This window comes from Giraffa tippelskirchi, chromosome 7 (genome assembly GCF_054371585.1).
Source record: "Giraffa tippelskirchi isolate mGirTip1 chromosome 7, T2T-mGirTip1v1.2.pri, whole genome shotgun sequence".
Lineage (NCBI taxonomy): Eukaryota > Metazoa > Chordata > Mammalia > Artiodactyla > Giraffidae > Giraffa > Giraffa tippelskirchi.
Genome location: NC_137281.1, coordinates 49,525,258 through 49,541,832, shown reverse-complemented (window position 1 = coordinate 49,541,832; position 16,575 = coordinate 49,525,258). Strand labels below are relative to the sequence as shown.

Genomic DNA, 16,575 nt, shown 5'->3' with positions numbered 1-16,575 from the left:
GCTTGCGCAGATCCGGCCGCGCCGCGGCGGGGGCGGGGCTTCTGTGACTCTGGGACTGCAGGTCCTAAAAACCAGCTGTTCCTAGGGAAAGTTGGCTCTCCTTAGTCTCAAGGTCCCCCCTCTAAAATAAAGCGATCCGTGCAAGCTGAGGTCCGAGGGAGAGAAAGGATGGGGGCTACGGCCGGCCGCAGGCTTTCGGACCCGCGTGTCCCGGGGCCCGCGGCGGCGCGGGTGAAGCTAGCGAGAGGTGCGAGCTGTGCAAGCGGCGCGCGGGGATGAGAAATCGGTCACGGGTTAGTGGAGAAGCGCCATGGGGGACGCCTGGGCGGGAAAACGCTTTGGGGGAAGGGGAAGCGCCGCTGGAGGCGTGATTCCTGATTGACAGCCGCTGGGGAGGGCTGGACACCACAGCGTCCCAGCGACCCATTACAGATTCTGAGTCCTAAGCTTGTTGAAGGGTAGAAACGTGGTTAGCTTTTTTTGTGTGTGGTGGTGGGAGGGTATTTCCTATATTGGGGACAATTTCCGCAGGGCTGGGAAGTAGGCGCTCAGTTAGTGTTTGTTGTTAAACTCTTTGAGTGAGTGAGTGAATAGTTAAGTCGCTCAGTCGTGTCCGACTCTTTGCGACCCCATGGACTGTAGCCTACCAGGCTCCTCCGTCCATGAGATTTTCCAGGCAAGAGTAATGGAGTGGGTTGCCATTTCCTTCTCCAGGGGATCTTCCCAACCCAGGGATCTAACCCGGGTCTCCCGCATTGTAGGCAGATGCTTTACCCTCTTTAAGTACCCACTGACTTGTAAGATTGATAAAAACTAATTGCGGGTGAAGGATGGAATCTCATTGTCTGCAAGCCACCTTCTCACAGTTTATCATTCTTGCTCCCAGGTATGCTTATCCAGCTAAGCATTTGGAAGTAAAAAGTGCATTAATCATTGAATTCCCGCTTTTAAAAGTTTAAGATTTTGTTACTGTACCTGTGCATTTAATATGGTGCTATACACTCCTTGTGGCTCAGCTGGTAAAGAATCCGCCTGCAATGCAGGAGGCGTGGGTTCGATCCCTGGGTTGGGAAGATCCCCTGGAGAAGGGAAAGGCTACTCACTTCAATATTCTGGCCTGGAGAAGTCCATGGGGTCTCAAAGAATTCGACACAGGCTGGGCAACTTTCACTTTCAAACATTGTCAACCCTCATTGAGCCTCCTGTGCTTATTCACTCAGTTGTATCCGACTCTGTGACCCTTTGGACTGTCAACCCTCTGTCAGTGGGGTTTTTCTGGCAAGGATACAGGAGTGGGTTTCCTCCTCCAGGGGATCTTTCTGACCCAGGGATCGAACCAGAGTCTTTTGTGTCTCTTGTATTGCAGGCAGATTCTTTACCGATGAGCCATCAGGGAAGCCCTCCTATCTCCTGGCATATTTATTTCCACAAGGAAGAAAAGAGAGGTAGGCTTCCAATCTGTGGGCAATTCTTTTTGTATAGGCTGAAAGAAAGGGTGATTGTCTTTGGATAACATCGAGACTGCGAGACTGTAAGTGGCTGCTATGCTTAAGATACACTTGCTATGAACAACATTAAAAGATATCTTTTTTATATTGAAGTACAGTTGATTTGCAGTATAGTTTCAGGTATACAGCCCAGTGATTCAGTTATACATATATGTGTATATGTTCCTTTTCAGACTCTTTCCCCTTATAGATTATTACAAAATATTGAGTATAGCTCCTTGTCCTATACAGTATGTCCTTGTTGGTTATTTGTTTTATATATAGCAGTGTGTATATGTTAATCCCAACCTCCTAATTTATCCCTCCCCACAAAAGTATCTTTTAAAAAAAGTTAATAAAAAAACACAACAAAACAGATCTGAGAAATTTAAAAAGTTAAATCATGACTCATACATATACAAACATATGTCAAAGATTTAAATCACTAATTTATGAGGGAAGAAGTAGGTAAGATGAATGGTACAAGTGGTTCAAAGATGAAGCCAAAAGACAGGTACATGTAGGCAGTCAGGAATGCTGCCAGTGGTCAAGACTCTGCACTCCCAACGCAGGGGGAATGAGTTTGGTCCCTGGTTGGGTAACTAAGATCCCGCATGCCACAGTGTGGCCAAAAACTAAAAACAAAAAAAAAAGAATTTGCTTAATAGAACCAAATCAAAACTGGCTTCTACAGTGGGGAAGTCATGTTGAACTTCTGCCAGACAAGGTTCATTTGAATGTCAGATATATCAGTGGGCAAGAATTGTTACCAAGCAGGTCAACTGGTGGAGAAGGCAATGGCACCCCACTCCAGTACTCTTGCCTGGAAAATCCCATGGACGGAGGAGCCTGGTAGGCTGCAGTCCATGGGGTCGCTAGGAGTCGGACACGACTGAGCGACTTCACTTTCCCTTTTCACTTTTGTGCATTGGAGAAGGAAATGGCAACCCACTCCAGTGTTCTTGCCTGGAGAATCCCAGGGACGAGGGAGCCTGGTGGGCTGCCGTCTCTGGGGTCGCACAGAGTCGGACACAACTGAAATGACTTAGCAGCAGCAGCAGCAGCAACAGCAGCAGCAGCAGCAGCAGCAACAGGTCAACTGGACTTGTATGGAGACCTCTTGTCTTCTTCCTGAAACTGATGCTGAGACTGGAATCACACCAGCTATATTCAATGGCCAAAGACTGGAAAAGGGGGAACCTAGTTCACAAATCAGCTCTCAACCCAATTCTGGTGGAGCCACCAAACATATTAGAAGGTCAAGGTTAAAAGGAGGGAATTGGAAGGAGTGGGAAGAATATTCATGACTTACTGGAGAACAGGGGTGTGGTTTGGACCTGGAACTGTTGCACCTCTCCTTTGCAGTGCTTGTATGGGCTTTTTCAGTTGTTGTCCTGGCAGTTGTCAGCTGTCCTGGCGCTGGTGAGTGTGTCATTTAGCATATGCTAATGTATTACAGTGAGCTGATAGTGAGACTCAAGGTCCACTGGAAGCCAAATCTTCCCCAGGCTTTGGCCTAGTTTGTTGTAATCAGTTCTTGTTACTTTTTCTCTTTGCATCTTCCTCCTGAAGCTTGCGTGTTCGTGGGTGCTCACTCAGTCATGTCCAACTCTTTGCAACCCCATGGACTGTAACCCACCAGGCTCCTCTGCCCATGGGATTTCCTTAGATAAGAATAATTCGTTTTGGAATTCTGTGGTGGTCCTGGTGGTTAGGGCTCTGAGCTTCCACTGCAGAAGGCACAGGTTCAATTCCTAGTCGGGGAACTAAGATCCTGCATGCTACATGGTATAGCCAAAAATTAAAAAATTAAGTAAAATAAAGAAAAAAAAGAAAACATTGATTTCATTTGAAGGAGGGGCAAAGGTAAGATTCTGGGGCAACAGCCTTGGTAACAGAATCACTTGCCTTGCCATCTTATAGAGTTGGGACTCCCCTGCTGGTCCAGTGGCTGGGACTCTGCACTTTCAATGCAGGATGCCCGGGTTCAATCCCTGGTCAGGGAACTAGATCCCCCACACTTCAACTAAAGATCCCAAGTGCTGCAACTAGTACCCAGCACAGCCAAATAAATAAATAAATAAATAAATAAATAAATAAATAAATAAATAAATATGTATATTAAAAAACCCTATAGAATGGAACTTCCCTGATGGTCCAGTGGTTAAGAATCTGCCTTCCAATGCAGGGGACATGGTTTTGATCCCTGGCCTGGGAACTAAGATCCCATGTGCCAGGAGGCAATTAAGCCCGTACATGCCACAGCTACTGAGTCCCTTTGCCACAACGAAATATCCCTAGTGCTGCAGCTAAGAGCTGATGCTGCCAAATGAATAAATTAAAAGAAAAAACAACCTATAGAGTTAGAAATAGCTTAAAGCAAAGAAAAAGATCCATAGACTCAGATAACCCAAGGGTGTGCACAACACCACCTAGTTGTCCATTGAAGACCCAATAATTTTGTGACCCATTTCAAAGTCTTTCACAAAAAGACTTGTAATTCTCCCCAGCCCCCACACTTGTATGGGCTTGTTTACTGTAACTTGAAAATTGCGCTGTTGCTAAAGGAAATAGCATGATGAAATCATTCATTAAAATATCTAACAGGATGACAGCAGTTGACAAAAACAATTCAACTCTTATCAAAGATTTTCATCTCTTTCTCAACAGACTTGATATGTGGTAGTCTGCAAGTCATTTCCCTTCTTTAAGCCTCAGCTTTTTTTTTAATCTCTAAAAAAATACAAGATTAGACTTGATTTCTAAGGTTTCTTCCTGTGTTGAGACTGTGGTTCAACACACTTTTTTTTGTCTCTCCTTGATTTCATAAGGCCCATGGAACCAAACACCTACCATTGGACGTCCTCACAGGAATGAGGACATCTCAACTCCAGGATCAGTTCTGTGAATCTATCAGGAGCTAGTGTGCAGCTAACCATTCATCCCACAAAATAGTTCTTTTAAAGTGGAGCCTCTGTTCAACCACCTGAAAAGATGCTCAGCCTCATTCAAAGTAAAAGGAATGAATGCAGATTTAGAGTATCAAGAGATCCCATTTTTCACCTAGTCAGTTGATGAACATTAAAGTTTGGCGATTCTGTGTGTTGGCCAGGAAGACCAAATTGGTGCCATTGTCACTTTATTCAGGTCTTTGCAGAGCAAGATAGAAGTATGAATCACAAAAATGTAATTGTATTTGCCCTTTGACCCAACAATCCCACTCAGCAATTTATCCTCCAGATAGAGTCCCTCATGCACACAAAAATGTTTGCACTTCGGTATTTACAGTAGAATGTTTGTAGAAGCAAAAAACTGTATCGCCCTATATGCTGTCAGTATATTAAGTAGAGTATGTTATACATACGAATGGAATACTGTGCAGTGTTCTTTGAGGTATATTAACTCTGCGGTGTCAGTTCAGTTCAGTTGCTCAGTCGTGTCTGACTCTTTGCGACCCCATGGACTGCAGCATGCCAGGCTTCCCTGTCCATAACCAACTAACTATGGTGTAAAACTGTGTATTTGGAAAGGAAGATTTAGGGAATATATATGTTTATATATACAATCCCTGGGAAAATGTAAAAGGAATAGGTTTGTAACTTGTTAGGTTTGTAAACCGTGTATCCATTTTTAAATACATAAAAGTTTAAAATAAATGAGACAACCCAATAGAACAATTGGCAAAACACTTGAACAGGTACTTCACAGAAGAAAATCCAAACATGAAAAAATGCTCATTTTCATTAGTCATTAGGGAAATGCAAATTTCAACCACAATGAAATACTATTTACACGCCCACTAGAATGGCTAACATGAAAAAACACCAAGTACTGGTGAGCATGCAGAGAAACTGGGACTACCATCCACTTCACTGCTGGGGGCAGGAATGTGATTGTTAAACCACCCCGCAGGACTGTTAGGAGTATCTGCTGAATACAGATCAAAAGACTTGTGATAGAATGTTCCCGCAATACACAGTAGGGCATTGTTCATGGATATTCAAGTTGTTTGCAGTTTGGGGCTAGATGAACAAATAGTGTATCTATACAGTGAAATTTAATACTATACAGAATGAAAGTGCACACTACACACAAGTAAATCTCACAAATAGGATGCTGAATAAAAGCTCAAAATGGGGCAAAACTGGCCTTTGGTATAGGAAGACAGGGCAGTGCTGTGATTACCACTGTAGTGGGGATGCCAGGGGGCTAGTAATATTCTATTTCTTGAGCTGGGTGCTGGTTGTATGAGTGTTCACTTGGTAAAAATTCAGCCTTGTACATTTATGATTTGTATGCTGGTACTTTAACAGTGGGAGAGAAAGAGACTTCCAAGAGCTGTACAGTGGGAAAATCAGAAATTTCTTCATAAGGGAGTTTGGGTGGTTTCTTATTTTTTCCACTGAGATTGTGATGTTGAATGCATCAGCCAGATCAGGGAAGCCAGCAGGCTGAAGCTCCCCAACCCAAGGTGCTGAACAAGGCCCAGGAAGTCTAAACAACCCAAAGTGGTGTGACACATTCCTGAATTCCTTTTCACTGGAATGAAACATCCACTTCACCTCCAGCTGCAGGTAGAGCCCTTGGGGACAGCAGGCCTGTGCCTTGGGCTCTGCGTTCCCTGGAATACCAAGCTGGTCCTCTCCTGCCCTTCAGCGTGTCTTCCTCCCCGGCACATTATCAAAAATTCCTCCTTCTCTCCCATTCCTGCAACAGTGCTGCTGCTGCTGCTGCTGCTGCTGCTAAGTCGCTTCAGTCCGACTCTCTGCGACCCCATAGACAGCAGCCCATCAGGCTCCCCCGTCCCTGGGATCCTCCAGGCAAGAACACTGGAGTGGGTTGCCATTTCCTTCTCCAATACGCAGCAAATGAATGAATGAACATGCCACGGCTGGCCCCTTGTTCAGATGAAGAAACAGGCCCACTGAGTTTTAGGAGTATGCTGAAGGTCATACAACTGGGAGAAGAGCTCTTAGCCTCCTGCTCCTGAAGCGCCCTCTACAGGTAGAAACGTGTACACACATGGCTGATTCATTTTGTTGTGCAGCAGAAACTTAACACAGCATTGTAAAGCAATGATACTCCAAAAAAAAAAAAAAAACGAAGGAAAAATAACCTGAAAAAAAAAGAACCTGATCTGAGAATGAAGCCCACCTCAAAGGGAAGCAGTCAAGAAGGAGAGAGAGATGAGACCAAGTTCTGATGATGTCACTTGGCCCCTGGATCCTGCTGGGCCAACCCCAGAACTTTTCAGTCGTGTAAGCCACTGTATTCCTATTATTACCACTTTTTTTTTTTGGTTTTGCCTCGAGGCATGCAGGACCCCAGTTCCCCCATCTGGAGTCAAACCCGCACCCCCTGCAGTGGAAGCTCAGAGTCTTAACCACTGGACCACCAGGGAAGTCTCTATATTCCCTCTTTTTGAAAAACCAGTTTGCCTGGACTTTTGTCACTTACACATTTACATTCTGGTAAATACACCTCCCAGGTCCAAATACACTAGTTCTATCATATTTCCTCGAATTACCAGTATAGATTTCATATCTTGAAATCTCATGGTTAACCCAGCATGACTTGATCTCTGCCACTGGCGCTTCCTCTTCTGAGAGGTCACAGGTGTTTTTCCTGAGTCATCTGTCCTGAATGTTTCCCAGGCCCAGTGTCGAGTTCACTGGTCTGTGGTTTGCAGAATTTACTTTCTTCCCCTTTTTAAGTAAAATGGCTGTCATGTGCTTCTCTCCACCATTCTGGCAAGTTTAGAAGATCTTTTATGAGGTTTGGTGAGATAGGAGAGAGAGGTTTGAAGAGATAGATGAATCTCTTGAGGACAAATAATATTTCCCCCAAATGGAGTTTGACCCTGAATGAACCCTCATTTTCCAATTTTGCTGAATAGTTGGTATCGCCAGAGTGAGAACAAGGCTGCAAGAGTCCACTCCTGGTGCTGGGTTCACTCACTGAACCAAGGTAGGACTTCCTCCGGCCACAGATACAATCCTCCTCCATTCCATACAGTCTTCATGATGGTCTCGTAGCCTGTAGGATGCCCCCCATCTGTAGTGCCCACATAAGGGAATGAACGCTGTCTTACACTTCTCTGAATTCACACGAAGCTTAAAGCACCCAGAGATCTGTTTCTCACAAGTGATGACTACACAGAGCTGGTCATGCAAATCAGAAATGGACCAGAAGCAGCTGTGGTGCTGAAGGCCCCACGCCTCTTGTAGAACCGCAGCTCCCAGCTCTTTCCTTCTCGTTGGTCCCTTAAACTTTCCCAAGCAAGTCTTAACAGGCCACCTTCCCAGGGACCAGCAGCTCCGTGTTGGGGACATAAGAAAGACATTTGATCATCAGTCCACAGGTCACCTTTTCTCCTAAGTGGCAGAGCTCGTTCCTCCTGGCTAACTTCTAGGACTTAAGAGAACAACCCCCGCCCCAGCTTTCTCAAGTTGACATTCTGCCCTAGTTCAGATGCCAGGGCACTTATTTAAAGGTAGAGCTTTATTAGGGCTTCCCTGGTGGCTCAGTGGTAAAGAATCCGCCTGCCAATGCAGCAGATACGGGTTCAATCCCTGGGTCAGAAAGATACCCTGGAGAAGGAAATGGTGACTCACTCCAGTATTCTTGCCAGGGAAATCCCATGGACAGAGGAGCCTGGAGGGCTGCAGTCCATGGGGTCGAAAAGGGTTGGACACAGCTTAGTCACCCACCCAAAGGTGCCCTATAGTTCTGCAGTGTAGCTCTGGAAATATCTTCAGAGAATTTGCAGTGTCAGAATTCACAGTCTGTTTCACTAGGTGCTAGAACAAAGCTTGCCATAACCCCAAAATTTTGGGGAGAGGGATGTCCATTTACATTTCTATGCTTGCTCTTGAACTGAAAAATCTTCCAGATACATGTATACGTATGACTGAATCGCTTTGCTGTCCACCTGAAACAGTCACAACATTGTTAATCAGCTATACTCCAATATAAAATAAAAAGCTTTAAAAAAAAAAAAAAAATAAGTGTCCAGAGCGCACACTTTTATTTTTTACCTTTTGTGGTTTTGGTTTGTTCTTTCGAAGAGATGTGGAAGAAACCCAAGCCGGACAGCCCGAAAATTGTGTTTACTGTGTTTTACTGGTGAAAAGATGCTGATGGGCGCAGGAGTTCTGGAGCAGAAAGTGGAATCCATCAGCTTTTTAAGATGACCCCTTTCAAAAAAAATCAATCGGCCTCACAGTGCCCTTCCGTCCCATACATCCTTGCCTGACTTGTTTCACAAGTACGTTCCTTAATGTCAAGGCTTCAGCGTAACTGAAACAGGCGAGCAGGAAATGGCATAAGGGGATCCTTGTCTTAAAGGTGCGGACACCAGGGCGGGGTAGCAACCCGAATCAGGTTATACTCCCTTCCCGGGCCCCCCACTCCAAAGTCACCAAATAATCCACTCATCTGCCCGAAGAACGGCCTGCACCCACCCCCCAGCTCTGCTCGGCCTGGGAGAACACCCTAGTTTTTTGAGCAGATCCAGGAAACGGTTGCGGCGACCTTCTGTTAGAGGTCCCCAAGAGTGCTCCCAGGGGCGGGGGACCACGCCTGCCCGGAGCAAGCCAGGCGGAGCGGCGGGAGAGCCTCGGAGAGTCGGCTGCGGATAGCGGCCCCACCTCAGCACGTGACGCCGCTTCCGGGCCGCCCCGCGCCTGCGCAGTCCGGGCCAGTGGGGGGCGGGCCCGGGCTGCTGAGTGACAGTTCGCGCGGGCCGGCGCCTCAGAAGGACCCGGCTCTGGGGCCGGCGCAGTGGCAGCACCACCGAGCCCGAAAGCGCCCGCCCGCGCGCTCGCTCCTCTGCACGCCCGGCCTGCCGACCCCCGCCGCGGTGAGAGGGGCGGGGGGCTCGCTGGCGCCCGTGAGGGGGTACGGCGTACCAGGCTCTGTGGGCGGCGCGGGGGCTCGCTCTCCGAGGGGCAGCAGCCGGAGCGCCCGGGGACCGGCGGGTGAAGGGTGGTCGGATGAGGGCCGGGGTCCCGGGGGGCTCTGCGGGGTCGGCCTCGGCTCGCGCTGAGGTGAGGAAGCGGGGGGGACCAAGAGCCCACCTTGCGGGGAGCAGGGCGATCCCTGGGCGGGGGGTGCTGGAAAAGGTGTCCCCATCCCTGGCGGCTGACGGTGTCGCCGGGTGGCTTAGGAATGGAGCCGGTTCCCCAGTTTGGGGGGTGGAAACCTCCCCCCCCCCCACTCCTGGACGAGCGTGCTGGGGAGGGGCTTCCTCGAACCGGGATGGGGAAGACACTTGGTGAGTTGTGCTGCGTGCTGGGCTTTAAGTTTGCTTCCCCTCTGCTTCTGAAGCGGCAGCGGGGGCGGTGTGGGGGCACAGGAGAAGGGCTCGGCCCGCCTCCCCGCGGCCCCCTCCTCCCCGCGGTGGTCGGGAGCAGGAGGAGCTTTGCTGCGGGGCCGCGGTACCAGCGCTGTGGAGAGCAGCTGCTTCAGGGTGGCCTGGGCCAGGGACCAGGGTCTTGGAAAGGACAGGATGGGGATTTTCTGGAGCTGGGTGTGAGTTTCCCCTTGCGTGGGGTCTGCGCTTCCCCGGGTTGTAGGTTGATTGGGTTTGGGAGGAGGAAGAGGACTTGTCAGTAGGCACTGGCCAGCTCCTGTGACTCGGGTTAAGTGTGAGGCCAGGGTGCCAGCCTGCAGACAGGGCAGAAACTCACCTCTGAGCTGGCACAGGTGAGGAGCTTGATGTGCAGCTTGACTCGCTGGGGTAAGTAAATGATAGAGGCAAGCTGACAGCTGTCAGGGACCAGGCCACCCTCCAGACCATTGTCACCTAAAGCTGAGGTTTGGAGCTCATTTGATTCGAGGCACACCCTCTCTCAACCTAAACCAGAGCAACCTAAGATGCTTAACACCGAATTAAGCAAAGAAAAAAATTCAGCTGTATTACACGTGAGCGCTTCTTTCCACCTTTCCGTGGTTCTGTTTGGAAGTGTGTGTTTTCCTCTTGTTGCATCTCTCCCTTGGGCTGTCACTGGCTTTTATTTCCACTTGGTGCAGAAATAGGACTGCTTACTCATTTGAAGCACAGGGCGATCGGCTATTGAGATCAGCTCACAATGAGAAAGTTGACTCATGAAGTTCTTTTTCCATTAAAGAGATGAAGATGGCTGAGGACTCAGGCATATGCATTTTACTGAGCAGATTATCTCTAACTTCTCATTTGGTTCTGGAATACATTCCTGTGATTTTCTGCCGTGTTTGTCTTTTGTATGGCATGTGTGGGTTAATGTGAAGATAGTTTGTATTATTTCAGAACACAGCAACTAAGGCCAATGAAAAACTACTCAATGACCTGAGTAAATCACAAACCTTAAATAATTCGCTACAGATTTCCAGACAATGCAGAATATCCACAGATATTAGACATAGTCCTTTTTGCATGACAATAGCTTTGGTTCTTCGGAAGTAAATTGCTATAGGGTGGCTCCAAATGGCTCTGAAGGGCTTCTCAGGTGCCTCATTGGTAAGGAATCTGCCTGCCAGTGCTGAAGACATAGGTTTGATCCTTGGTCCAGGAAGATCCCCTGGAGAAGGAAATGGCAACCCACTCCAGTATTCTTTCCTGGAGAACCTCATGGACAGAGGAGCCTGGCAGGGTACAGTCCGTGGGGTTGCAAAGAGTCAGACACGACTGAGCAGCAACAAAATGGCTCTGAGGGCACTTCTTTTAGGACAGTTTTTCGGAAAGGTTTAAGGTGAAATGAGTCATCATGCTACCTGCCTCTGTCTGTCTTCCCTTCTCTCAAAAGAAAATAATCAGGTGAAAAGAAACATCAAAAGCAGCCTAGGAAGAGAGAAAGTCAGGGAAAGTCAACCCGTATGACATGCAAAGGGAGGAGTACAAATCCTTATTGCCAATGATAACCCCTCACTTTTACACCACAGAGTAATTTGCAAAGGGCTGTCACACACAGAATCTTAACTGATCTTCGTAAATGTCACAGATGAGGAAACTGAAGCTAAATGGCTTGCTCATGATCACTTAGCTAGTAGGGGCAAAGCAGAGTGTTAAGCCTAGCTGTCTGACACCAGATGCAGTGGCGCATCGCTGCTCTGCTGAGCGGGATGCAGGATGCAGGCCGATGACACACACATCCCAGGGCCCGAGGGATTCTCAGCATCCCTGTCTCCCACTGCTTTCCCTGCTCGCTGAGGCAGCATGGCTCTCAAGCGTAGATGCTGTTCACCACGTCCTTCTACCCCAGGCTTGAGCATCTGCGTGTACTCAGATTTGTTTGTAGGTCCTTGAGAAACCTAGTGGGAAGTATGATTGCAGGGAGTGTCTTTTGCTCAAGCGCTCAGAGTTTCCTAATAGTCTAGGTGTCTTCAGCTGTGTGATGCAACAGACCAAGGCAATTCTAGGGACACTTGCCATAATCGTTTTCCTTGTCCTCCACCCAGAAGAAAAATGCAGTGGTTGTGAAACCTGAAGAGTTGACCCAGTACTTTTGTTTGTTTTATCCAGTTTTTTTTTAATACATGGCATTGTTTGCGTTATGGCAATGCTTTTTTTTTTTTTCTTTTTCCTCTTTAAAGAGGGCACAGCTGTTCTCATTAGGGAAAAATAAGCTTGAATCCCATTTTCTTGATCTGAGCATCTAGATCTAAAAAAGGACACCAGAGGAAGTTATCTGAGTGTGTTTCAGCAGGTCAGTGGTACAAAACAATTTAAAAAAAGTCAAGGTGGTCTGGGGCGCATCAGTGGATGTGTAGATCTGGAATGACAAAGGTGAAAGTTCTCGTGTTGAGGAGCGCAGGCTCCAGGTGCACAGGCTTCAGTTGTTGTGGCATTTGAGCTCAGTAGTTGTGGCTTGCAGGCTCAGTTGCTTGGCAACATAGGAATCTTCCTAGACCAGGTTTTAAACCTGTGTCCCCTGAATTGGCAGGCAGATTCTTAGCCACTATACCACCAGGGAAGTCCCTGAGTGATTTAAAAGAAAAACAACTTTGAATCAAATCATGTCTCTCCCCAGTGACATCTCAATAGTCTTGGGATCAGATGCAAGCTTCTTATCTGGGCCCACTATGCAAGGACTGACTGACTTTCCTTGTTGCTCCCACTTCATCAGTTGCCACTCCCTCCCTCAACAAAAGTCCCTCCTTCTTTCTGGGCCTTGACTGGGTCTAACTTGCTCTGTCTCAGGGCCTTTGCACTGGCTGTTCCTCCAGCCAGATTCTCCCATGGCTGACTCCTTGTCATTCAGGTCACTGGTCCAATATCACAAGCTTTGTGGGACCTCCCCTAACAATCTAAATAATTGCATCCTGGTCCCCAACCCACTTTGCTCATGTTGTATTGTTTTGCTTTCATCATTGGTATCAGAAATGGCCATATGTGTACTTGCTTTTGGTGTCGGCTCCCCATTTAACATTGTATCAACAGTGCCCCAAAGAGTGCCTGACATGTAGTAGGTGCTCAATAAATATTTGCTAAATGAATGATTTTTATAACAGACCTTGTCAAAGATAAGAGGGATTGCTGCATTGGTAGATAATAAGTTAGTCTTCTTTTACTAGAGACAGCCATCCGTAGGCTGGTCAGCTGACTGTCAGGCCAGAGAATTTTAAGCTTTAGACAGACGGTAAAACCAGATCAGTTTTCTTTCAGAGTCTCCTAGGGCTGTTGTAACAAAGTACCACAAACTGGGGGATTTTAAACAAGAGATAATTATTTTCTTACAGATCAGGAGACAAGATGTGCAAAATCAAGGTGTCAGCAGGGTTGGTTCCTTCTTGGGGCTCAGAGGCAGTATCTGTTCCTGCCCCCCTCTCAGCCTCTGGGGGTTTCCAGCCATCCTTTCTGTTCCTCAGCTTGCAGCTGTTTGACACCCCCATCCCTGCCTCTGTGGTCACATGGCCTTCTCCCTGTGTGTCTGTGTGTGTATATGTGTGTTTTCACAGGATCTTCCCTCTGTGTGTGTCTCCCTGTCTCTTCTTATAAGGGCACCAGTCACTGGATTTGGGGCCCAACCTATTCCATTATGACTTTATGACGTAAAAAAAAAAAATGTTTATTTAGTTGGCTGTGCCAGGTCTTAGTTGCAGCATGCAGGATATTTAGTTGTGGCATGTGGGATCTAGCTCCCGGGTCCCCTGCATTGGGAGCACAGAGTCTTAGCCACTGGACCACCAGGGAGGTCCCTCAGCATCTCTTTCCATGGTTGAGTTCATGGAATGTTCAAAGCATAACACCTTCTAACTTCGAGATCCAGTAACATTTTAAAGGGTAAAACTGGCAGGAGGGGGCCAGGTTATTTTTCGGGATAATGACATGGATTTGGATGTTTGTCTCTAAAGCATTTGTGATCCTTACAACTTGCAACTTACAGCTTGTGCTCTAGGTATGTCCTGGGCGAGGAGAGGGAGGATCTGAGCCGTAGAGGGACTTGCGCAGGGTCATCCAGGACTGCACAAACCTCCCGACTGCCTGCAGAGCCGTGTCCTCTCCTCCCAGCCGCTGGCAGTCAGGTCTCCGTGGTGGCTCCAGCCTGGGGCAGGATGAGGAGTTTCCCCAACAGCTCCAAGGGGCTCTGGGGGGATGACTGCTCCCTTGGCACTCTTCTGTCCCTGTCCTTGTGGCGGAGGGTTAGCTCCCTGATGGCGAGATAAATGGTGCAGCTGGACATGATGTTCCCATGTCCAGCCTCATGCAGCCGTTCGGAGCCGGAGGCCACAATATCAGAGCAGTCACATTTTTCCCTTGTGGGACTTTCCTGGTGATTCTGAGGGGCTTATAAGTAAGGCTTTTGAGAATTCTGAGTTTCAGTGTCTCAGATTTTGACCCTGAAAAAGGATCAGAAAAAGGGCCATACAGGAGTTGCTAGAAAAACTTGTGATTTGGGCCTGGTGGGTGGAGGGTGGGGTTAGGGGCGGTGAGAGCAGGGCAGCCTGTGATCAGAGCGTCCAATGTAACTTGTCCCTTCGCCTTCGGAGGCCTTTTTATTGCTGGCTTCGTCTCACCCAGATACCCAATACCCGTCCCTCCCTTATTTAATTTTTTGTTGGCTGGGTAATTTCATGCAGATGGTACAAAACTCAAATGATACGGGAGGATATCCAGGAAAAAGTGATTTCTGTCTCTGCCTCCCCTCCCCTGGCTTCCCAGTCTCCTCCCCAGCGACACCATCTCTGCCCCTTTCTGTGTCTCTTTGCGGAGACTGGATGTCCTTTAATGTCCCCAAGTGCCACCCCCATCCCACCCCATGTCATCCCCCACACTGTGCTCCCATCCTGACTTTTCATGCCTCCTGCCTTTTCACACCCCTTGCTGTAGGGACCTGTTAGGCTGGTCTGTTCCCAGGTGCTGAGAGCTGATGGCAACACCTCTGCCAAGAGTTTTATATTTAGAAGGGAGATGCTTAGAAAAGAAGGAATCTGTAATGGTAGAGCGGGGGGCCTTCAGGGAGGAGAGTGGGAACAGAGCTTGTTATCTATGAGTTCAGATTCGGTGCCTTGAACTTCAGGGTTAGCCCTGGCGAGGAGGCCTGTGTGCCTCCCGTCACAGCCTGTGAGGGCAGCGCTGGCTCTCAGGTTCACGCAGGTCCAGTCCAAGTACCACGCTGCATTTACAGCTCATCTCTCCTGTTTCCTGGTCTGGGGTGGGGCCCATCCTCCATGTTTTACGCAGTTTGGTGGTATCTTCATAGCTCTCAAAAGGTGGTGTCCCAGCGTGGCACATGGGGTTGACACTCTTGTGTCCCGTGACAGAGGAGAGACGTCATGGAAGAAAAGCCTCTCATCTTTGGGGCCTTCTGGGCTCCCTCTGGAAACTTCCTTCCGCCTCTGAAGATGCAAACTGAATGATCAAGACGCATTGCACTGTGGGAATCATCTCCACCAAAAGCTGAAAGAAATGGTAAATCTGGAGGGAAAAAAAAGAGAGTCAAGGGGATTGTTTTTTCTCCTTTGTTACTGAATCCATGTGTGGAAGCTCGTGCTGGGTGCGGGCCATGTTCCCAAGGGCCAGCCTTTCACAGACAGGTGTGCTCCTAGGCCTTTGCATCCTGGCCAGGCATGACTCAGAGCCGATGACTCACCAGTGTCAGTGATGACCAACAAGCAGGGGAAAAGGAAAATCTAGAAACATCAGCGCAAACGGAAAATTCCAGAGTTAATGAGCTTGGAGGGTTACTGTTCAGCTGACATCCTTGAGTGAGGGGTTTTGAGGGTGAAGCAGGGAAGCTAAGATGCAAAAATAGGGCCCAGGAAAAGTATTGGGGGGGAACCCTCAGAAAAGAAAACTAGTTCATAGTAAATGCCAAGAATGAAGTCCAAGAATTCAGTGAGATGCAGAACAGTGAAAGGCTTAATTCGTGTGGCGATGCACAGGAAATAGGAAACCGGTGCACAGAAGGAAGCTGGTCCGGAGGCAGGTAATTCTGGACTTCGAGAAGCAGCAGGATCACTCTCAGGAGCCCGAGGCCCGATCTGGATGATGAAAAAATTTCATTGTCTTGTTCTTGGGGAGTAAAGGTTGTTGACATAATCAAAATGTAATGTACAGGGAATTAAGACCCTTGTGCCCCACGAAGGAAGCAACATCTCGGACTTCATCTCTCAGGTCACCTGAAGGAGCCGGAGCCAAAACCTGAGGGGTCCCAGAGATTGACCCCTCCCGCCCAGTGGTCCTTTGCTGTCCTCACCTGTCCCGTCTCTGCACAGCCACCAGAGCGCAGCATCTTTGCACAGTTAAAATCAGATCGTGGCATTCCCCTGAGGCAAACCCTCCAGGTCTCTCCCAGTGCTCCTGGGATGAAACCCCGACTCCTTAACTTGGCTCCCAAGTTCCTGCCTAGCATGTGGTAGCCCCGCCAGCCTCAACCAGGCCAAGTTCATTCCCACCACAGAGCCTGTCAACTTGCCGTTTGCTGGGGCCGGGCTGCTGGTGGGCAGTGGAGATTTCTCAGGCTGAAGGAATAGAAGGGCAGGGTGAGCCACACATGTGGGCTTCAGTTCTAGCTGCTGCACAAACAAGTCAGTGCAACAGTCCCAGTTAACTTTAATAGTAGATTTTATTTAATCTAGTATGCCCAGGACATGGTCATTGACATAT

The 16,575-nt window shown here is 48.2% G+C and overlaps 1 protein-coding gene and 1 long non-coding RNA gene across 12 annotated transcripts in view; one reads left to right on the top strand and one right to left on the bottom strand.

The window, feature by feature from the left end:
* Positions 1 to 28: 28 nt before the first annotated feature.
* The window catches only part of KIAA0513 (KIAA0513 ortholog), a 65,047-nt gene continuing 48,500 nt past the window's right edge, over positions 29 to 16,575 (top strand). For 4 of the 11 annotated variants that reach the window (XR_014059958.1, XM_081511565.1, XM_081511563.1 and 1 more), the window contains exon 1: positions 9,242 to 9,348. The gene's annotated coding sequence lies outside the window, so the exon portion shown is untranslated. Of the gene's footprint in view, positions 294 to 761; positions 887 to 1,366; positions 1,446 to 8,554; positions 8,835 to 9,241; positions 9,536 to 15,230; positions 15,379 to 16,575 lie in introns of those variants that run through there. The other 7 variants (XM_081511571.1, XM_081511564.1, XR_014059959.1 and 4 more) reach the window with 5 other exon arrangements.
* Positions 4,610 to 9,154, bottom strand: LOC145514247 (uncharacterized). Its single transcript, XR_014059960.1, has 3 exons — positions 8,525 to 9,154; positions 8,343 to 8,418; positions 4,610 to 6,603 (listed from the first exon to the last, which is right to left on the bottom strand). It is a non-coding gene; the product is annotated as an uncharacterized LOC145514247 (long non-coding RNA).